At 43.1% G+C, this 24500-nt stretch overlaps 1 protein-coding gene across 2 annotated transcripts in view; it reads right to left on the bottom strand.

The window, feature by feature from the left end:
• Positions 1-24500, bottom strand: part of PELI2 (pellino E3 ubiquitin protein ligase family member 2) — a 556167-nt gene that overhangs the window by 459368 nt on the left and 72299 nt on the right. The window lies entirely within an intron of this gene.

The raw sequence follows: 24500 nt of genomic DNA on the forward strand, positions 1-24500 counted from the left end.
TGGATGGATGGATGGATGGATAGATGGATGGATGTTAATTCCCCTTGGCGGGCGCCTGGGTGGCTCAGTTGGTTAAGCGACTGCCTTCAGCTCAGGTCATGATCCTGGAGTCCCAGGATCGAGTCCCGCATCGGGCTCCCTGCTCAGCGGGGAGTCTGCTTCTCCCTCTGACCTTCTTCCCTCTCATGCTCTCTCTCTACCATTCTCTCTCTCTCTCAATAAATAAATAAAAAAAAATCTTTAAAAAAAAAAATAATTCCCCTTGGCATCTTATTTTATAGTTTTCTCTATAAAACCATACTACAACAGGGCATCTTGTGTCAGAGCTGTTTCATAGATACAGTAGCCCCCTACTATCCATGGGGGCGATATATTCCAAGACCCCTAATGGATGGCTGAAACAGTGGATATTATTGAACCCTTTTTTCCTATATATAATACCTATGATAGAGTTTAATTTATAAATTAGGCACAGTACAAGATTAACAATAATAAGATAGAACAATTATAACAATATACTGTAATAAAAGTCATGTGAATGTGGCTCTCAAAAAATCTTATTGTACATACTCACCCTTCTCCTTGTGATGTTGTGAGATGATAAAATGCCTCCATGATGAGATGTAGTAAGGTGAATGACATAGGCATTGTGATGTAGCATTAGGCTACTACTGACCTGAAGATCTGTCAGAAGGAGGATCATCTGTTTCTAGACCACAACTGACCATAGGTAACTGAGACCACAGAAAGTAAGCCACGAACAGGAGGGACCACTATACATAATGCTATGCAATCATTAGTTTTATCTGCAATTGCAGATGCAGCTCTTTGGAAATCAATCATTTCCCCCATGAGGTGAATCTCATTTTCCAGATATCAATTAATAACTGATCTTTCCTGGTGCTGTAAGAATCCCTGGTCTTTAAAAGAGTAGCATTTTATTCACAGAGAACAATGCCTTTTTTGTGGCATAACCACGCCATTAGCCAAGCCTGAGGGGCAGTTTCAACCCTCATTTTAAGAATGGAAATGCATTAACGTTGTACACTAACAAGGGCAGACTCTGTCTGGGGCAGCCTATTCTGTTCCTTATTATTCTCTTTCTTCCATTCTTTCCACATCATTCTTCCCTCCCTCCTTCCTTCCCTATGAAGATAATTCCTGGAAGGAAAAATGAATTCAAATTTAGATAATGTGGTTGGTTTTTATAAGGAATTTATTACACTCGATACAATGCATTTTACTTTGGCAAACTTCTTTGTACTTTTAAAGTATGACTTTACTGTTTATTTTCCCATTTGAGCCTAGTGAAAATCTCATGAAATAAAACAAAATATATCATTATTTTGCAGATTAGAAGACTGGAGTTGCCCTCTGGAAAACAGTATGGAGGTTCCTCAAACAGTTGAAAATAGAGCTACCATACAATCCAGCTATTGGATCGTATATACCACTACTGGGTATTTACCCCAAAGATACAAATGTAGGGATCCAAAGGGGTACGTGCACCCCAATGTTTATAGCAGCAATGTCCACAGTAGCCAAAGTGTGGAAAGAGCCAAGATGTCCATCGACAGATGAATGGATAAAGAAGAGGTGGTATATACACACGATGGAATATTATGCAGCCATCAAAAGGAATGAGATCTTGCCATTTGCAACGACGTGGATGGAACTGGAGGGTGTTATGCTGAGTGAAATAAGTCAATCAGAGAAAGACATGTATCATATGACCTCACTGATATGAGGAATTCTTAATCTCAGGAAACAAACTGAGAGTTGCTGGAGTGGTGGGGGGTGGGAGGGATGGGGTGGCTGGGTGATAGACATCGGGGAGGGTATGTGCTATGGTGAGCGCTGTGAACTGTGCAAGACTGTTGAATCACAGATCTGTACTTCTGAAACAAATAATGCAACATATGTTAAGAAAAAAGAAAAAGAAGAAGATAGCAGGAGGGGAAGAATGAAGGGGAGTAAGTCAGAGGGGGAGACGAACCATAAGAGACGATGGACTGAAAAACAAACTGAGTGTTCTAGAGGGGAGGGGGGTGGGGGGATGGGTTAGCCTGGTGATGGGTATTAAAGAGGGCACGTTCTGCATGGAGCACTGGGTGTTATACACAAACGAATCATGGAACACTACATCAAAAACTAATGATGTAATGTATGATGATTAACATAACAATAAAAAATTAAAAAAAAAAGAAGACTGGAGTTGCCATTCCGTACCTTCTGTCCAAAGCAAAGAAGAAAAAAAAAAAGAAAAGAAAAGAAAAGAAAGAAAAGGAATTGCACTGCTCTATTCCTTTTGTCCAGAAAGAGGAGAGAAAAACTCAGCCCCAAGGTGTCCTCAAGCCCACTGGTTAGTGGTCGGTCTGTCCTTGGGCTGAGGGATCACATAAACATACTATAACAGCACCACTGCCCAGAGGAGATCTGTCCAACCGAGCCAGGTGAGCAGATTGAGAGGCTGATGTCCGTCCAGCTTGGGAGTCTGTCCTTTTCCCTTCTTCCCCCACCTGGCTGCATTATCCTGCGTTTATTTCTTGCTGAAAAGCCTTTCGCAAATACATCAAGATGGTAACTATACAGGGACAGAGCCAGCAGCAGACAGTAACCGGTCTCCACTTTCATCCTTCAGGCAACCCCTTTCAGCTGTGAGGCCTTCTGGTCTGCACCCTCCAGGGGACTCCCAAGGGAGGCCTCCTTCAGAGTGGGGCAAGGACCCATGGGCCAGAGAGTCGTTGCCTTCTTATACCTTCCACCAAGCAAAGGATTGCTTGTTCATTTGATTCACTCAACAAATATTTATTCAGCACTTGCTATGTGCCAGACACTATGCTAGGTGCTTGGGATACACCAGGGAACAAAACAAAGATTTCTAAGGTGGAGGAGCTCACATTGCAGAAGGGGAGACACACAATAAACATGATCAATAAGCAAAGTGTGGAGTATGTTAGACGATGATAAGGGACATGGCAAATGAAAGTAAAGCATGGAGTGGGACAGGAAGTACAGTGGCAGCGGCGTGAGCAGGTCACAGGGATACGTGGGCAGTCAGAAAAGGCCTCATTGAGATGGGGAGTTTTCAACTCAGACTGGAGGACAAGAAGGAATGTGAGCCATGCTGCTCTCTGGGGGAAGAGTTCCAGGCAGACAGAACAGGTTGGATCAGACCCACGTTCCCTTAGCATCTGATACAGAGTCTCTGACAACTCACCCAGTGGAATCTGATATGGGGAAGGGGAGTGGAGCAAATGGGTGTTCTACAGAAAATCTATTACAGAGACATTATATTCCAGGCCTCCCAGTGTAATGATGCAGGCACTTGGTGGTAACACCTATGATTCATGGGAAAGGGTGAGCAACCAGCTCTCCAGGAAGATCTGTGATGTGAGTCAGTCTCCGTGGTGTACGTACTTTCCTCATGGCTAATCTCTAGCTACAAAAATGAGATCACTGAACTTGGATTTGGAGCTGGCTCCAACACATTGATTCTCATTCTCTTCTAGGGAAAAATGCCAAAAAATGACCCCAAGTCTTTCAGGATTTCTCATCACCACCCCCTTCCTTAATATTTCTTTATTGGGAGGGGGGACCTTCTGTCCTTTGCCTTCACACCCACCACCAAAGTCAAATCAAGAATACCTCTTTTCCTTTCTGCTCTATAGGGAGATTTCTGGAGAAAGGACTAAATGGAGAAAGAAAAACCCAGGGAGATGAAGATGCAAAATAAGGAGTTAAGAGGCAAATGCTGAGATGAGGGGAAAGGAAAATCTAGCCCCCAACACACAGTTCAACTAGGTGAAATATCAAGAACTTATCTAAGTCAGAAGTCTGAGAGCTCTAGCACCAGGGGGAAAAAAAACAAAAACAAAAACAAGAAAACAAACTTGAAAGCAAATGTACTTTTTACTTGAGAAAATGACATGACTCTATCCAAAATACAAATGTGAGTGTAGCTGTCGCTCCTTAACCGATTTTACTAAAAAAAAAAAAAAAGAAAGAAAGAAAGAAAGAAAAAAAGAGAAAATCTTCTTCTTTTTCTTCTTTTTTTACAAAGGACTTGGCATGGGGTTAGGAAAGGTAGACCTGAGTTTAAAACTAGGTTTGCAAATTTGTTTTAATTGCAGCCTTTCATCGTAACAAAGGCAACTACACTGCATGAAGCCACCCGCTTCTCTTGGTTTCTTCAGAAAAATCCACCAGAACAAAGGATAAGATTAAAGTCCAATTAAAACCAGGCAAGAAGATTTTGAGTCTGCCCCTGGACTCACCCAAAGAAGCTGTGAGTACCAGGGACAGAAAGGTAGTGCGGATAGAAGTCTCAGACATGCAGACAGGTACACTCTGACACTTAATTCATGGACAGGGGCCCACATCCTTCGGTTAAACTGTCCAAAACCATTCAGGGAAATAATCCCTTCCTGTTTCAGCCAACTTTTTACCCACTTGGAATGCTGAATTGACTCTACCTTGGAAAGCTGTTGTGGGATATAGCCATTAGAAGTTATTCTTAAGTCTGTCTCTGAAATTCCATTCCAGTTTGGTTCGAACAGAACCAACTCTGCCCAGCCTTCTGGATGCAATATTCAAGGTATTCTTTCTGTGCACTTTATGGAGGGGAGAAACAAGAGAAACCATGCAAATGCTTTAGAGGCTTTCTTCCAAAGAGATGCTGTTTTTCCTTATTGCCTGTATGAAATATTTTTTACCTAACTACCTCAATGAGTTCCTGCAAAGACCAGGATTTAAATAAAAATTAAAGCACTTTGAACTTTGGGTCAAAGAAGTTTTGATAAATGCATTATTAGTTGCTGTCTTAATGGACATCTACTGTCTGACTTCCCAGAACCTTTAGTACCTTTCATTAAACTCTAGATATGATTAAACATCAGCATCTGTCATTTTATAGACCATGCTTCCCTGGCCACAGTGATTGTCTAGAGATGCCTCCTGATCCAAATAGGGACAGTCATGGCAACCTGCTCCCTGGGCCATTAGGGAAAGAGTCTAAGTTTTGAGGTTCCATATTTCAGAAAGGCCTTCACAAATAAAAGAAGTCTCAGCTGCACAGCATGTTCTACCTGTGCAGGCTTGAGTTCTAGTCTGAATACATAGCATAGGCATTGGACCTAACTCCAGAGTTCCTCCTCCTCACCTCTTATCCATCCACAGCTGCTGCCACCCGTTCTGCACAGGCTCTGGATGGCTCACACAGGTACTGCCTGACAGGAGCACCTCTACACAATCTCCTCACAGCCTCCCCTGGGGTTTGTCTGGCCAGAAGCACGGGCCCACACAGGAACAATCAGAAGTACAGGAGAAGTAATACCCATGGAGCACCACCTGACCACAGGGAAATAAGTCAACAGATCGATGCTTCCTCCTTCCTTCCCCAGGCAGATAGTTCTATATCTCTGATGGGCTTCTGAGCAAGAGCACCCAGTTACCCCTAGAAGTGGCCAATCAGCTCTGTGATCTTGGGGAAGTTATTGGATGTCTCTAGGCCTCTATTAACCTTCCAAAAATAGGGAGACTATTACTTATCTTGAAGATCTTTAAATCCACTGACCTCACACATGGTTAGCTATAGTGACTGTCAGCTATAACCTTTTAAAACCCATTTGCCAGGGTTCCTGGGTGGCTCAGTCATTAAGCGTCTGCCTTCGGCTCAGGTCGTGATCCCGGGGTCCTGGGATCGAGCCCCTCATCGGGCTCCCTGCTCAGAGGAGGGCCTGCTTCTCCCTCTCCCTCTGCCTGCCGCTCTGCCTACTTGTGCTCTCTCTCTCTCTCTCTGTGTCAAATAAATAAATAAAATCTTAAAAAAAAAAAAACAACCATTTGCCAACAATAAGCAAATATATCCTTTGATCCAGTTCTTCCTTTAGAATGCCTAACAGGTCATGCTCACTTTATGTTATTACTTCAAACTCTTAATGATGATCATGATCACTCATACTTTGTTCTTCTCTTGTCTAGATAATTTCTGCTTTTGTCTTCCCCCAAAGTTCTCACTTTCCAACCTCTACATAAGCATGGTAAGTAAAATTTTTCCAAATTCATCACATTCTTCTAAGAATGTGAGACTATTTAGTGGAAGAGTAGAAAAAGCTCTGGACAAAGAACCAGGAACCTGGGTTCCGGGCTTGACCTGCCAGTGTCAACCTCAGTGACCTTGGGCAGAAACCTGCACTTCTTGAAAGAAACAAAAAACAAAAACAAAAACAGAGGCGCCTGGGTGGCTCAGTCAGTTGAGCGTCCAACTCTTGATCGTGGCTCAGGTCACAATCTCAGGGTCATGAGGTCGAGCCCTGCATTGGGCTCTGTGCTGGGCATGGAGGCTGCTTGGGATTCTCTCTCTTCCTTTCCCTCTGCCCCTCCCCCTGCTCATATTCTCACTTTCTCACTCTAAAATAAATAAATCTTTAAAAACAAACAAACAAAAAAGAACCTCCCCTTTTTGGTTCAGTGCCCCCAAATGTAAAAGGAGGTGGCCAGTGAAGTCACTGCTGAAGTTCCTTCCGGTCCTAACTTACAGTGTCTGAGCCAGAGGTCACAGGTTGGTGAGGTGGTCTCAGGTCAGCCATTTAAACCCGGGTGCCACCATCTGCCTCCTCACCCCCATCTCGCCCATTCGTTTCTAAACCATGGGACACCACACCAAAACAACGTCGGACAACTGTTCACACGACCACTATGAACGTGTGCAAAATGGTGTGGAGGGAGATGGTTCAATAACATGAAATATATATAACATAACTTATACAGAGTATGATCTTATTTCTATAAAAGGAAAAGTGGGCAGGGGAGAGGTGTATGCATAGAAAAATGTTTTGGGGCGCCTGGGTGGCTCAGTCATTAGGCGTCTACCTTCGGCTCAGGTTGTGGTCCCGGAGTCCTGGGATCTAGAGCCCCGTGTCAGGCTCCCTGCTCAGCAGGAGACCTGCTTCTCCCTCCCTCTCCCACCCCACCCCCTCGCTTGCATTCCCTTTCTCACTGTCTCTCTCTCTGTGTCAAATAAATAAATAAAAATCTTTAAAAAAAACAAGAAAAATGTTTTAAGATACATACACCACAAAAGGATTGAAAGTGGTATTTTTTTCCTTACGGTCGCCTTATTTTTTAAGTTTCCTACAGTTAGCATGTATTAGTGTTTGGAATAAAATTTAAATAGGATTATAAACTGAACCTGCTCCGCCCAGAGCAGGTAGCCTCTGACACTGCCTGAGCCTCCTACAGTCCCAAATATCTCTCTGAGCAGCAGCTCTCTTATAACCATAAACCCTTCCCCCAAACTCCCATCATTCATCTCACCCTCTCTGTGCTAACAACAAACAAAATGGTGTCCCCAGGAGGCCACTGTTAAATGCCTCTGTGTGCTTTGGGAGGAAAGCAGGAGACCTGAGAGCCTTGTCTAGACCTTTCCATTGGTACACAGATTTCGTGCTCAGATTAGTTCACTCTCACCTTGGGCGTCAGTTAACAGGTGACTCTTTAATGGCTTGAGGGTGCTGGGGACTACCCAGGGTGGGGGGATGGGGGCCATGAATCAGAGAGGGTAGGCCCTCATGGTGGGCTGCTCAGAACCAGCCTCTAGAGAAAGAGATAAGGAGGAGAGAGAACAAGGGAAGTCAGGGATGGTGAGGAAGAAATGTGATCCCAAAAAAATCATTAGGAGGGAAAAGTTGCCTCTAAATGAACTTAGAAAAGACTGTGAATTCTGAAGTTAAATACAACTGGTTGTAATCCTATCTACTAGCTACTGCTCTTCAGAAAAGCTACTCAACTGCTTTCAACCTTAGCTTCCTTAATCATAGAACGGCTAGAGAAAAACCTATCTTGATAGGCTATTTTTAAGATTAAAGGAGAAAATGCCTCTTGAAGGGCCTATAATAATACCTAAATAAAGCAAGACCTCCATAACTTCTACTATTATTTTTAATTATAGTTTTAATTATAATTATTAATTACTATTAATAATTTGAATTTATTGTTGTAATTTATAGTATTAAAAATAAGCAAGCTTGCCCTGGGCTGCATTCCAGATGGAATTTGCAAGTAACCACAAGTAGTCACAAACCACCCCTCACAGTATCTTTCATGGGTTTAGCCAACAAAAATTCATTGAACATCTGCTAAGTACCAGGCTCTGGGGAAATAAGTCCATGCCCTTAAGAAGTGACCAGTAGGGAAATTGGAGGGGGAGACGAACCATGAGAGACTATGGACTCTGAGAAACAAACTGAGGGTTCTAGAGGGGAGGGGGTGGGGGGATGGGTTAGCCTGGTGATGGGTATTAAAGAGGGCATGTACTGCATGGAGCACTGGGTGCTATACACAAACAATGAATCATGGAACACTACGTCCAAAACTAATGATGTAATGTATGGTGATTAACATAATAAAATAAAAAAATTTTTTAAATAAAAAAAAAATAGTGACCAGTAGAGAGAGTGAGGGAGACATGTACACAGAGAGGCAATCACTGGGTGATGAGTTGGTAAACAGTGGAAGGGGGAGCTGCAGGAGCACTGCAAAGGGTGAATCAGGGAAGGCTTTACAAAGGAGGCAAGGCTTGACCTCAGTGTCTGAGGTGGCTGGTTTTGGGGGAAAAAAAAAAAACAGAGAGAGAGAGCAGAAAGGGCATTTTAGTGAGCTCAGTCTGTGCAGAGTTAGATTTGGGGAAGGGTCATGGTATATGCGGGAGATGGAATGACTTTCAGGCTAACTAGGGGCATTTGTATCAGGAGAGGTGAGAACTTAAACAGGAGGACAGAACCAGGCTGTGACAGCCTTGCATAGCATGGTAAGAGTTTGGCAAGGTGGTGCCAGCACAAGTCTTTCAGCAGATGAATAACAAGATGAGGTTTACGTTTTCACTCTTTTAAAAGAGACTGGAGGCTGGACTGAAGTAAGGAAAGCCTTGAGGCAGGATGACCAGAAAGGAAGCCACTGTAATAATCCAGAAAAGAGACTCGCAAGGACCCTAATAAAGAAAAGACAGTGTCAATAAGAAGTGGGATTGGATTTAGAAACTATTTCAGTAATAGAATTGAAAAGATCTGGAAACCATTGGGGGCAATATGGGAGAGGGATGAGTTCCAGATTATAGCTCAAAAGACTAGATGGCTGACTTCACTGGGTAACAAGCAAGGAGGACCCAGTTATAAAGGGAAGCTGAATCCAACTTGAGTTTGAGATGACTGTGGGGCATGTGGATGAGATGTCTGGCATAGGGCTGGAAATATGGATCAAGAATTCAAGAGAGAAGTTGGATGCAAATTTGGGAATCACTAACATGTGGACTGTAGTTGATATAATGGCAATATGTAAGATCACAAAAGGGAAAAAATTATAAATTGGAAAGGGACCAATGACTAGGAAGACCATATATCCCAGATTGCCCAGGACAGTCCTGGTTTATACCTGTTGTCCTAGCATAATTATCCATAGCAACTTGTTTAATTTCAAAAGTGTCCCAGTTTAAACAATAAATTTTATAGTCCTCCTAGCCAATAACCCAACTCTGGGGACCATCAAACAAGAGTAAAGGAGACACAGAGGAATATCAAGAAGTAGAGGGAAGCCAAAAAAGAGGGCATCTTTAACCATATAGGGAATAGGCCCCTAATGAAATGTGTAAGTTTCATGCTATAAAACTAAAAAACAACAAATATTTGTTGGAACTCGATCTTTTAAACTAACGTCACCTATTAAAAAAATAAATGTAAGAAACAAGCCATGAAAATCCCCAAATAAAAGCAAACAGAACAAGGACTTTACCATGTTTTAAATTGATTGTAAAGCTACAACAATAAGAGTTTGATGAATGAACTGACAGAAACATCAATGAAACAGAATAAAGGGTATATAGAACCAAACACATATGGGAGTTTAATACACAATAGAAGTGACTTTCTCATAGAAGATGCTAAGATATATTAATCATTATATGATGGTGGGACAGTTGGCCAACCATCTGGAAGAAAACAGACTAGATTTTTATACTTTATTCCAATTCCAAATGGGTAAAACATTAAATATTTTTAAAATAAATCATAAATATACTAGAAGAAAGCATGGATGCTTTTTTAAAAAAAAAATCATCTTGAAACAAATGATAGGGTTAAAATGGCCTTTATAACTATAACATAAAACACCAAACACATAAAGAAAAAACTGATAAATCTATCTCAATAAAAATTAGCATTTTCTGATGGACAAAAGAATGTGAATAAAGTCAAAAGTCAAATAGCAACATGGAATATTTGCAACATATATGATAGATCAAACGACCTCTTATGAATCAGTGAGTAAAAGACCAATAACCCCATTGCTAATAATTGAGTCAGCCACAATTCCTCCCTCCAGCTAAGCCAGTGATTCTCAACTTAAGACTGAACACCATTTGGTACACTTTTAGGACTATTATTCTACATGTACATTTTCACAAATACTCAAAGATATTTCTAAATCAGTATTAAAATAAATATTTTAGGGGCGTCTTTGTGACTCAGTTGGTTAAGCATCCAACACTTGATTTTGGCTCAGGTCATGATCTCAGGGTCCTGAGATCAAGCCCTGCGTCAGGCTCTGTGCTCAGTGGGGAATCTGCTTCTCTCCCTCTCCCTCTCCCGCCCTTGCATCCCCCCCCCCAATTCACTTGAGTTGAAACATTGTCCTGATTATGGCATAGGATGGATACCCTTCTCTAAAGGTTCATTCATGCTACTTGGTTCTACTGGGAATAAGAGTTATGTAATTATGATATTATAAATGTTTTTCACTGTGTGTCAACTTTTAGAATCTACCTACAGACAAAGCAGAAAGCTTGATTGAAGTTACGCAACAGAATATGCTTGCAACTAACAAATGTAAATCTTGACAATGTGAAAGTAATATAATGATTGGCCAAAGCTAGGAGGGAGCAAGGGTGATGGAAGTGGAGGAAACGCTATTATGTGGACGATGTTCCATTTGTCTCATTTTACACAGCCTGGAATTAATACATACTGCCTAAAGTTAATGACTCAAGAAATAAATGTGTATGTGTGTACATAAATATGTGTGTATTATTTAAATGACAGCGGTCACCAAAATGATTTAAAAGGGGAGATGTACCAACTGTAGTATTTCTTCCACCTACCCATTTCTCCCACTCATAAGCAGAGAAACCATATAATTTATCATCCAAATAGGACACTTAGGAGAGTGAAAGTGGGAACTAAAAATAATTAACAATCATTAATCCATCAACAACATAAACCAGGACTGTCTGGGCAAACCAAAACGTATAGTCATTCTACTCATAAACCTGTGAAACTTCTATGAGGCCAGCTCAGGGTATAAAAAGGGAAATTACTTTTAAAGCTCACCAAGTTCTTTATTATCTGTCTGGCAAACACAACGAGGATAGATGGGAGTAAAATCTGGGAAGACAAATACAGTCAAATTTAAATGGGTATTCAAATTGTTATAATATACACCTTCTCTAATCCCTCATGGAGGCAAGGGGATTTGCATTTGAATTCATCTGTTTTTCCACTCAGTGTAAGGAATCTTCCCTTCTCCAAGCACGAAAGCAGAAATAACCTCTCGCTGGTGTGCCTGATTATTACGATTCTGCAATGTCCTTTAAATTTGGGGGCTAGTTACAGATCCATACAGAACAAACCAAAATAATACATTCAGCAAAAACAGTAGTAGTTGCTATATTTTCAGTGATTTTCCACGTCAGGATGCTTCCAGTTTGCATAAATCACAAAGTTGAATGAACAAAATAAAACAACAAGTCTATCTAGATTTAGAAGGGATAACCCATGGGACCTCAGTATGTGGGTGAGTGGGAGGCACATCAGCACCCTTCCTGACCTATGGACTGCTGGAAAACCTGCTCTTTTTCAGCTTTCTAGGTGCAGTAACTGTGCCTACAAAACACATTCTCAAATTCCACTCCGAGCTGGACTCAGGGCTGGCTCTAAACCAGCTGTGGCCAGTGGAGCAGAGAGCTGTGCCAGTGATGACGGGACCAACTTGGGAGCCAGGCCCTTTTCACCCCTTACGGCCACAAGGAAATCTGTGGTCCATCAGTCTGAATAGAAACTCGTTAGTCCTTGCTAAACTTCTCTTGGTCTTACCGAGACTCTAGTGAGGTACATGGAAAAGCAACAGAGAAGCACAGAATATCCTTTTTGTTTGTTTGTTCATTTGCTTGTTTGGGGGTGGGGGGTAGACATTTCTCCATATTTGGAAGACTCATATCAAAGAAGTAATCAGATATTTTCTGGATGATTCCTTATTGCTAGCAAACTTGCAACTTGTAGGTTTTTAAGAAGAAATTCCTTTTTCTACTACCTCTTCCTATTCTCTTTCTTGAATGATAACACCAAAAATTCTTGGCTCCCTAGGGAGCCATTTCATTGTTGATGCTTGAAGAATCCCATCTATAGAGGATAGCAAGGATAAGTGGCTTTTAAACCCCAATCATCCACCCAAGAAGATGCCCTCCCACATGCTAAACACTTTGTGCACCCTCGAATATTTCAGCAGTGCTTGTAGAAAAGAATGCTGTCTCCTTCACCAAGGAGGCCATGACTCCACTGGAGAGTCAAGGCAGTTGGTTGACATTTATCCTAGGCCCCCAATTGATAAAAAACAAACAATGGCATGCTTCCAGAGCAATCCTCTCCTAACTGAAAATCTAAGGGATGCAGTATGGATCATTTAAAATAGTATTATATGTGTCACATAATTATATGGTCAACTAATCTTCAACAAAGCAGTAAAGAATATCCAATGGGAAAAAGACAGTCTCTTCAACAAATCTGTTGGGAAAACAGGACAGCTACATGCAGTAGAATGAAATTGGACCACTTCCTTACACACCATACACAAAAATACATTTAAAAAGGGATGAAAGACCTAAATGTGAGACAGGAAACCATCAAAATCCTAAAGGAGAACCTCGACAGTAGCAACTTCTTACCAGAAACATCTCTGGAAGAAAGGAAGACAAGAGCAAAAATGAACAATTTGGATTTCATCAAGATAAAAAGCTTCTGCGCAGCAAAGGAAACAATCAACAAAACTAAAAGGCAACCTTCAGAATGGGAGAAGATATTTGCAAATGACTTATCTGATAAACGGTTGGTACCCAGAATCTATAAAGAACTTAACAAACTCAACACCCAAGAAACAAATAATCCAGTTAAGAAATGGGCAGAAGACATGAATAGACATTTCTCCAAAGAAGACATCCAAATGGCCAAAAGACACATGAAAAGATGCTCAACAACACTCATCATCAGGGAAATACAAATCAAAACCACGATGAGATACCACCTCACATCTGTGAGAATGGCTAAAATTAACAACTCAAGAAACAACAGATGTTGGTGAGGATGCGGAGAAAGGGGAATCCTCTTACAGTGTGGGAATACAAACTGGGGCAGCAACTCTGGAAAACAGTGTGGAGGTTGCTCAAAAAGTTAAAAAAGAACTACGTTATGATCAAGCAATCACACTACTAGGTATTTACCAAAAGAATACAAAAACACTGATTCAAAGAGGCACATGTACCCCAAGGTTGATAACAGCATTATCAGCAATAGCCAAACTATAGAGAGAGCCCAAACGTCCACTGACTGATGAATGGATAAGGAAGACGTGGTGTGTATGTATGTGTATACACACAAACACGTGCACACATGTGTGCACACACACACAGAGGAATATTACTCAGCCATCCAAAAGAATGAAATCTTGCCATTTGTAACGATGTGGATAGAGCTAAAGTTGTATTATGCTAAGCGAAATAAGGCAGTCAGAGAAAGACAAATACCATATGATTTCACTCAGATGTGGAATTTAAGAAACAAAACAGATGAACATGGGGGAGGGGAATAAAAGAGAAGGAAGCAAACCATTAAGACTCTTAACCACAGGGAACAAACTGAGGGTTGCTGGAGGGGAGGTAGGTAGGGGGATAGACTAGACGGGTAATGGGTATCAAGGAGGGCACTTGTGGTGTTATGAGCAGTGGGTGTTATATGTAAGTGATGAATCCACTAAATTCTACTCCTGAAACCAATGTTATACTATATGTTAACTAACTAGAATTTAAATAAAAACCTGAAACCAAAAACAAAACAAAAAACAGTATTGTATGTGTTCACAGAACATTAGTCCCCCAAGATGCTTCCATGGCCATAAACATTTGGGAAATTCTGCTCACCCCACAACCACCTCTAATAGAATCATAATACAGGTCACATATGAAATGCTCTTAGAAATCCTACTATTCAGGGGGCACCTGGGTGGCTCAGGAGGTTGAGTGTCTGCCTTCGGCTCAGGGCATGGTCCTGGGTTCCTGGGATCAAGCCCCACATCCAGCTCCCTGCTCAGTGGGGAGTCTGCTTCTCCCTCTCCCTCTGCCTCTCCCCCCGACTCGTGCATTTGTACTCACTCGCTCTCTCTCTCAGATAAATGAAATCTAAAAGAAAGAAGAAAGAAAGAAAGAAAGAAAGAAAGAAAGAAAGAAAGAAAGAAAGAAAGAAAGAAAGAAAAAGAAAGAAAGAAAGAAAAGAAAAAAAAAAGAAAGAAAGAAAGAAAGAAAGAAAGAAAGAAAGAAAGAAAGAAATCCTACTATTCAAATAAATCTGTAGCATTTCCCAAACTTATTTTACCACTGAACGCTTGTTTTATATATCACCTATCAATTTCCCAGAAGACATCTGGAGAAGTGTTCTAAGAGAGAGAGAAAAAGAAGAGGGAGAGAGAAAGTATACAAAAAGGAAATATGAGAAACATTTTCTTTGATGACAAAGACTCACACAATGACACCCTTCTGGGAATTAGAAACAGGTATCCTGCTAGAAGAACCAGTTTTCAAAATGTGTCCCTTCTTTGGGCTGACACAGCTGCATACCAGGCAAATAGCTTTGCCAAGGGTGCTAGCTGGATTTTGGTCCCCAAATGCACCCCTTAAACCAAACATTGTGCAGGGTAAAACCTGCACCACTGTGCAGGAAGTCCATACTTGACCCTATACCAATCTGTGACAAATTCTCGTTCCTTTCTATCACCAGGAACATGAAGACTAAGAGAGCCCATTCCACTGAAACCTTAACTCCTACCCAGATTGCAACAGTTTTGTCCGAACATCAAGTCTTCCTTGAGCATAAAGGAAAATCCGGGCTTACGCTGGGCCTGGTGTGAACATAACAATTTTCTGGACCCACCGCTAAAGTACCCAAGGCAAATGAGGTTTGGTTAACAGCTCTTCATATCCCCTACACTCCAGGTATGTCCTTTGCTTTTCTTCAGGCATTTATTTTTCAAAATAACTCACCCCTCTCTGTCTCTTTTGGGATAGGTGTTCCATCCAAGCACCCTGAGATATTGATGACTTAACATGCCACACATCCCCACCCTCCACAGCACGGAATTCTAGCTCAGGACCTAGGAAGTGAGTTTAGCCTTGGCTGTGCACTCTACACATGCCATCAGGAGTATCTTTCTTAATGTGTGAAATGTGTGCTGCTTGCAGGTGGCTGCAAATACCCTCTCTCCAGCTGCTTGCCTCTTGATGACTGGTACCTCAGCAGTTCAGAAGGATTGGTCCCAAAGATTACAGGGAGGAAAAGGGTTAGAGAGTGAAAAGCACCAAGGCAAACGGAATTCGTCCAGAACTACCCAGATGCAGTTACAGTCTTAGAGCTCTCTTGCTCACTCCTGCTCTCTCACCTGAAGGAGTAGTTTGCCCTTCTGTTATTATTATTTGTTCAGGGAGGTTTTCCTTTCACTAGAACATCTGGCACAACAGTTTCATACCCTGGGGTTTCCTGGAAACACTCTCTGGGGGGAGTTTGAACCTTCAGTATTGAAACTGGCCCAGGCCTGAAAGGCTGTGAGCTGTAATCTCAGCCCACGTCACATTCTCTCCCTTGTTCCCTTTGCAAAACATCATTGCAATCAGTCCCGCTGTTTTTCAATAAGAGGTGCTGGCACTAAGCCCAGAGGTGGCTGCGCAGGCCTTGTCCTGCCAGGGGTGGAGATAGGACCGACCTGACACAAAGCCCTCCCACCACGTCTCTGGGAGGCTCCCAGCCTGCAGCACTGCCAGCTTCCGCCATGAGGTCAGAGGGCAGCAAGCCAGGGAGCAGGCTAGGTGTGCCCTGGGCTCCCACCCTGGTCCCAGTCACCCTGGGGCCCATATGGCCGGTATTAGCCTTTGGCCCCCGAATTCCCACAGGGGAGCCACAGAGCCCCTGTGAGTTTTGAAAGGCCTGATCGAATGAAGAATGGCAACTGGGAAGCTCCAGAAGGGGCCCCCCTGCCTCTCCCCTCCTCTCACAGAAACCGGGCTTGCCCTCTCCTTTCTATTCTCGCCTTGACTGGTTTGTCGCCCCAGCTGCTCACCTACAGGACTTTTCTTCCCCATCATCTTTGGAGTCTGGCTCCTTGTCCTTCAGATAGCAGCTTAAATGTCATCTCCTCCAAGAAGACTTCCCTGACCTCCCAGATTAAAGTGGCCACCCAGAAGCTCTACCATATCAGCTTATTTTAATTCTCTGCATGGCACTATGACTGAGAGTTTGTAGAAGGGGCACAATGGTGTTGCCTGTCTTGTTCACCTGGAATAAGGGCCTGGTACACAGGAGGTGCTAAATAAATATTTGCTGAAAACATGGAGTTTGTGTATTGGCCCCAGTACTGACTGATTGTGTGACCTTGGGAAGATTACTTAACCTCTTTGTGCCTTGGTTTCTTATCTTAAAAACAGGGATAATCACAGTGCCTAATTTGTGGGATTATTAAAGGATTCGACAAGATAATCCTCGTACGGTCCTTAGCAGAGTGCCTGGCACAGAGTAGACACTCAAGAAGCGTTAGCTATTATCATTATCAACATGTTGGTCCATTAGCTCTCTGTTCACCTCCCAATATTCACTAGCCTCCCAGCCTAGCGGGGTCCTGAAAGGAGGCAGAGGGGTCCAGACCACAGAGAAGGGCAGCATAGGGGAGGCACTATAGGGAAGTGCGCCAGAGCAGGAAAGGTCACAGAAGAGCGCGTGGAATCGGGCCAGGAAAGGAACACCTTCTATTTCCCAAATAAGAACTACTCCTTTCAGAAGGGCTCTTTCCTTCCCCTTCCACTTCTCCTCCTGTCCCTGCCAACTCCACAGAACTGAGCCAGGCCCTATCTTGGTTACCAAGCAGCAGGGGCCAGAGATCAAAGTGATGCTCTATAGACAGGGCAGCCTAATGCTCCAACCAGGGCTGTTTCACGACCTTGCCTGAGGCTAAGGGACAAGGGACAGTTCCCTCTGAGCTGCGCCACCTAAAAATAAGGCAAGCAAAAACATCTGATAAGTCACATTAATCTCAGATGGGACAAGAAGAGGAGAGAGGTCAGTCTCCTCTGGTTGTGACCCCAGTTCAACATGGGCTCAAGCCTCTGACACCATTAACATTCTATGCACTAGAGAAACAAAGCCACTGTGCCCTGGGATTTGGCATTGCCTGGGTTAATCTGGCTACATAAAAGGAATGGAGACACCAATTTTCACAAGGAAAAAGGACTGTGTACTCCTGGTCTGCACCAGAGATTATCTCTATCACATCCTCTCCCCACCATACACCTCTTAGCACTGCAAGCACCTCCCCTTCCCAAACCAACCAGCTGCTTTGAACCTCCTATCAAGACCCAGCTGATGCTCTTAGGCTGTGATCCACAGACACTACCTGGTATTTCAATGAACAGCGTGGGGTCATTCCCATGGCCTGAGATCTAGCACCTTTATTACTGCCAAGTCAAATACTGTGTCTCCGGGTCAATCCGATTTCCCCAAAGTGATTCTTACTTTGTTTACATTGTGGTGCTCTGTCTCCCACCCTGGAGAAGATTAAACCCCTAGGTGGACAAACATCGGTCTACCTGCCAACAAAGGAGAGCAGAGAAGGCTTCAGGAAGTTCTCTCATCTTGGCCAGAATAACCAGTTATAGACTCCCCACACCTTCTACTTTCTAGATATTCCCGCTCAGGCAGGAAAAGACACAGAAGTCTGTCAGGTAGTATTTGGGTTTCCTCATAAGCCTGACACCAGGATTTGGGTACAAGTGGTGACCAGAACTCACGGTGTCAAAGCTGGAAATTGACACAGCGAAGGGAGGCAAGTCAGTTAAGAGGCATAAATGAGAAACTTCTGGCTGCAGACAGCTGGGGCTCTGTCCCACTGAGACCTCTTAGAGACCCACCTCAGGACTCATCACTGTGGGGTGAGGAAGCTGGAGGATTTACCCACCAACTCCTGTCTCTTACTGACTGAGGGTTGCTCCTGGGGGTTAACTCCCCAGCCTGTGCCCAGAAAACACTGCCACAGAATGTTATCAGGCAGAGAGTCCAGAAAGCCATTGGACCCATACAGGATCTGTCTGTGGGTGATGTTCAGGGTAGGCCAAAGGGATCTAAGCCAGGCTGCACAAATCCTGCTACATCAGGCTTTCTAATGACCACTGATGAGCTTCTTAAAAATAATGCCCCATTTCAGATTTGTCTTAACTTCCTAGAAATCCTTTCAACAACCCTTAAAGAGACATGGTTATATAAATCAGCCTATGATTTCTTTGAAAGAAAGATTCATGGGCAAGCAAAGCCTTCTCCACTAGTGACCTGAGTTCTGCCCTCCCTGGAATTGTGGTAAGAGCCCACAGAGTTCTGAGTAGACACTTTGCTTTGAACACTTCGGGAGGAGGTCAGATCTCACCAGTTTTCCATGTAGACCAAGCAGGAAGAGAGATAGAGTAGCCTGTTTTGCAAAGGTTTGAAGTTCAGATTGAAATCGTAGCAGGGAGGCACACACCCTTTCCCTAAGTCAGGGTAAAGTGAGCTCAGGAACTGGTGAAATAAACTGGGTCCTCATGAGAAAAAATAATCTCTCCTCCCAAGTGCCTCTCCACCCACCCATCTGGACATGCCTACTCTCACAAGCCCTGGACAGGAACAGGCTGACTTTGAACAACAGAACCATATCAGGGATCATTTTCCTGGAATTTAGCCATGGAAAAATTCACCCAACTACCATTTGATACTTTGATCCACGGAGCTCCCAACCCCCTTCAGGCACCCTGTAACCTCTATAGGGTCTTTGGATAATATCCTGCTTTAACAAAATACCACATTGATATTTGCCAACAAAGAAGAATTTTCCACAGGCACTGTTGCCTCTGTTACATTCTCAAAAGGGGCAGGTGATTCAGCATGGAAGATTCCAAGAAAGAAGGACAAGTCTCCTTACTCCTGGGCTGCAGCCCAAGTTGAGGGTCATCCCTTTATGAAAGACATGCAAGAAAGTCAAGAATTTTTCTACAACCATTAAGTTGCCTAGAAAAAGAATGCTTACAATCAGCTCACTCAGGTAACGGTGAGAGGGTCACAGGATGGACACTTAGAAGTCAAGAGTCCCATGTTCTGGCTGACTCTCTTCTAACTAATTTTGTGGCCTCAGATGAATCACTTGACCTACCTAGACCTGTAAAATAATGAGTCAGTGGGGGTAACAAAGAGTCAGCTCCTACAACAGTGCCCCTGTACCTACAATAGAGGCTAGGCAGCAAAATGCCCTCAGCCCTAGAACAGTGCCATGCGTGTAACAAGCACTCCTTATTTAGTGGCTGAACGAATGGATGTGGCAAACATGTCACTGCTTCTGACTTCTGCTCTTCTGGCAGGCACTGCTAACCAACTGTGCAAGTAGTTCATACTGACAGTGGATGCAGAATCAGAATTCTTCTCAGCATAACTCTCCAGACAGGCACCACCAATCTATTGGCACTCACATGTGAAATATCTATCTGCCATACCTAGACAAACTAGGATTTTCCCAACAGTCACCTTTTATAGTAAGGGAAATACTAAAAGGTAGACTATTTGTCACTCAGAAAAGATAAATATAAACATGACTGAATCTTTTAATCTAGTCTACAGAATCTGGATTTTTATCACCCTGACTAGGGCAAGAAATACATTTGATCAGTGAAGACCCCATAAGATCAGACCACTTGGAGTCCTTGCAGGGAAATACACATTTCTATACCCTTGTGGAAGTCATTACATTTCTAATCTCAACTCATGGAGAAGAAAACCAGCTCTAAGGCATATCTCCACACCTGCAAGTAGACACATTTAACCAGTGCTAACTCTAGAAGTGTCCAGTGTCTCGCATCTGGTTCATCGTCTGGGGGGTCATACTTTCCCATCAACCTCACACAGGTGAAAAATTATATTAGAATGGGCTCCCCAGAGAAACAGAACCAATAGGAATTAAATATAAAGAGAGATTTATTGGGGTATCTGGGTGGCTCAGTCAGTTAAGTGTCTGACTCTTGATCTCAGCCCAGGTCTTGATCTCAGGGTTATGGGTTCGAGCCCCATGTTGGGCTCCATGCCCAGTGTGGAGCCTACTTAAAAAGGGAGGGAGTGGGAAAAAAAGGGGGGGGAGGGAGAGAGAGAGAGAGAGATTTATTATATGGAACTGGCTCACGTGATTATAGAGGCTGAGAAGTCCCATGATCTGCCATCTGCAAGCTGGAGACCCAGCAGAGCCAGTCACATGGTTGAAAGTTAAGAGTGTAGATTCCAGTTAGAGCCTGAAGGCCTGAGAACCAGGGGCACCACAGCAGGAGAAGACTGATGTTCCAGCGCAGATAGGCAGTGTCAGTTCAACCTTCCTCCATCTTTTTGTTCTATGTAAGCCCTCAATGGACTAGATGAGGCCTACCCACACTGGGGAGGGCAATCTACTTTACCCAGTCTACTGATTCAGATGCTAACCTCTGCCAGAAACACTGTCACAGACATATCCAGAAATAATGTTTAACCAGATAACTGAGTATCTTGTGATCTAATCAAGTTGACACATAAAATTAACTATCACAAATATCAAGGACAACATGGAAAGCAAGGAAAAAAAAAAAAAGAAGAAGAAGACCAAGAACAAGAACAAGAAGCCAGAGAGACAACAGAGAGTGGGATAGGAAGAGTAGAGTTCCAGTACAGAAACCTTCAACATTTGTAGCCCCCGCTACCTTAGCTGCCTGGAAATACTGGGTAGCATTAACCTATGATCCCCTTTGGGAAGCCTAAAAGACTGTCTCAAGGCACAAAGAGTAAATCTCACCAAATGGATTTTAGAACATCATCAAAATAGCCCTTTGGGTGTGAAGTTACTGCCCTTCACATTTGAATACAGAGCTGCTGACCTTTTTGCGGGCAGCTGAAGGGTCACACGTGCTCTGACTGTCCCATTCTAAATTACTTATCTGCTTCCCTACAAAATGTAAACAAATGAAGTGGCTCTCCTTCCACTATATATGCAAAGCACTGAGGCACAGATGTTCCCTCTGGCCAAAAAAGCCAGTTTTCAATGTGTTCATCTACTGTTCATTATCTCTTAAGGCATGAACCTGGAGAAATAAATCTCCCAGAAATCTCTGGGCATGAGAAGAAATAGATAAGGTTTGAATCCTTAGTAAGTAGCTTTGGTGGTTGGAAGGGGTTACTTTATTTGCCCCAATAGTTGCCATGAGACCTTAACTGTTATTCATGCTGGCTTCAATTAAAATCCCCAGGGCAGTGAATTAGTAAATTAGTAGATTTAACAAGAGCCTAGGGATCTAAGAAGCAGAGAAGTTTCTAAGGCAGAAAGAATAGGGGGCCTTCAGTTAATGGCTCCCCCAGGGCTGAAAGGCCACACCTTCCAGAACTGTCCCACTAGGGGAACACAGACCAAATGCAATTTTTGGCTTAATAAACTACCATGCTTTCTTGACTAAATTTAAGTTTCCTCTCAAAAGGAAACATATGAGACAAAAATGCTAACACACCCGATCTGTGAGTAAAGATTCTCTTAACCGAAGGACACTCTTGGTCAGCACCATTCTGACCACAGAAGCATGCCTGTCTCTGGCAAACACGGCTTGCTGCGCACCAAAGCTTTTGCTCCCCTCATAGTACACAGTTGTTCTTGGGAAGTAGCAGCCCGGCCAGGGCTTACTCACTGATCTAAAAAATTGAAGATCTTTCCATAAAGGCAGAGGGTCTTTAATAAATGCTCACCTAGTTCCAGAAATTATTCCTCATGCAAAAGGGGGACGATCAAGGAATGTAAGTGGAATGGATGTGGTTCAAAAACAAACATGTTTTCTCTATTTTTTGGTCCTTCTCCCATTCACTGGCTGGCTATTGATAGCAGGGAAATGCTGGGAGCCATGCACTGAAGATAACAGAGCCTCTTTCAATCTGGATCCCTGGAAGCCTAGGTAAGGTAGAGCCACCCCACCAGCCAACCAGAAGAAAGTCCTAAGAAATAAGATGTTTGTATGAAATCCCTGGAGTTTGCTATAGCAGCTAGGTTGCTCTAACTAACCCACTGTCCTCGATTAGAAGAATTTGAGCCCAGCCATTACTCTCATGGCAAAACAAAACAAAAAAACAAAACTATACTCCCCACACCAATACACAGCATCCTGCAAACTCTAAACAGCCCCAGAATTAAAGATTATTTCCATAATCACCTTCATCAATATTGCTTTGTTTCCAGAGATATATTATATCTGTAACCTGCTACCCATAGGAGATGGGTCAGCCCCCTGGAGGAGTGGGGGTTTCCTTAGTTTGGTTTGCATCGCTTCTGTTTGTAAGCCTGCCCACCTGCCAGACACCTTTGCCTCTCTCCTTAACATGCATCCAATAATCCTTAGACATTAGTTGTGTGACTCTGACCTTGTCAAATATGCATGCACTCAATTCCAGCAGGTTCCAAGAGACAGTGTATGAGGCTTTCTGAGTGGTCTGAATGTGCTGACTCCAATACGACCTCACATATGGTCAAAAAATACATCTTCCAAACAGACTTAGCTTGGACTCTTAAAGACCCCTACCCCCCTCTCCAGGAAGTGCCTGTGCAGAGTCCTAACCTCACCTCCAAGCTCACAGCTTTGTGCCTTCTGTGCTGAGTGCTCAGGAGACGGAAGGCAAGCACAAGAGAGGTGTCATGCTGTGAAAATCCGTGTGAGGAAACCCCTTCCTTCCTAAGTGGTCATGTCAATAAGTTGCCTTGAAGCTCTGCTGAGCCATGGTGGTGTAATTACCCCATAAAGGCAGTGATATGCTGGAGCCCATGGCCCCAACCTGAGTGGACTGATCAGGTGCATCTGTTCCCAATTCCACATTCAGTGATATCACCTTGGTAGGCTGAAGTGAGCCCCAGAGAAAGGATTTCCACCATGGAAACTGCCACACACTGCACATCAGGACACTTTTATGTCCCGGAGAACTGACTGTTAACACTACCAACATACCACTGTGTGATGGGGAAATGCTGCAGAACCACCCAGCAAACAAGAATCAGTGGAATGAGTTGTCGGCCTACCTCTTTCCTTCTCAAAAAGGACAGGGACGGCCCCAACCTCCAGAGCAGTGACAAGACCCATATGCTCAGTGATATTGGTAGAACTTTTGTTCGGAATTGGATGAGAAAAGAGACCAAGGGACAGTGACTTTCCACAGCGAATAATGCACACAACAATGCTGAACCACTGTAGACAAATGGGCTTCAAGAGGCAGATTATCATTTTGGGTACGACAAAATGTATCCTACCTCAGTAATCAGATTCTAATTACTTGCTCTGCCACTCACCTGGGCACCATGCAGGTCTTCCTCAGTAGTAGGAGAAAGGAAAGGGACTAAGCTCATTGTCAGACTGTCAAGCCCAGGGCTGGGCGTTTTTCATGGGTTAATGCAGTTGACCTTCACACAGTCCTATGTCTCAGGTATTACTATACCCATTTTTCCAAGAAGGGAAATGAGGTCTGAACGCTAACTTGCCTAAGGTTACACCGTGGTAAGGAGCCAGATACAAATCTGGGTGTGTCTGACTCTAAAATCCACACCATTTGTATCACACCACACTGCTAAAAAGCCTCCTTTCATTTATCTGTGGAACTGCAATAAAACAAACAGCCACCCCTGCCTCATGAGAAATTAATGACAAATCTGTATTTTTAGAATAACAGTTTTGTTGAGACATAATTCCCATACCACTTTTAAAATGTACAATTTTGTGGGTTTTAGTATATTCACAAAGTTGTACAACTATAACCACTATCTGATTCTTATCACCCTCAAAAAGAAATCCCACACCCCTTAGCACTCATTCCCTGTTCCCTCCTCCCTGCAGCCCCTGGAAACCACTAGTCTACTTTCTGTCTCTATGGATTGGCCTATCCTGGACATTTCACATAAATGGAATCATACAATGTGTGGCCTTTTGTGTCTGGCTTCTTTCACTTAGTATATTATTGGCAGATCTTCTTTAAAGTTCATGGAGTTCAGCAGATGAAATCCACTAAACTGAAAGGCAAATATATGCAGTTTTTATTTAAATACCACTAGGCAATAGAAGGGAGGTAAAAAAAAAAAAAAGAGGTTCTGGC

This window comes from Zalophus californianus, chromosome 6 (assembly GCF_009762305.2).
Source record: "Zalophus californianus isolate mZalCal1 chromosome 6, mZalCal1.pri.v2, whole genome shotgun sequence".
In the NCBI taxonomy this organism is placed as follows: Eukaryota; Metazoa; Chordata; class Mammalia; order Carnivora; family Otariidae; genus Zalophus; species Zalophus californianus.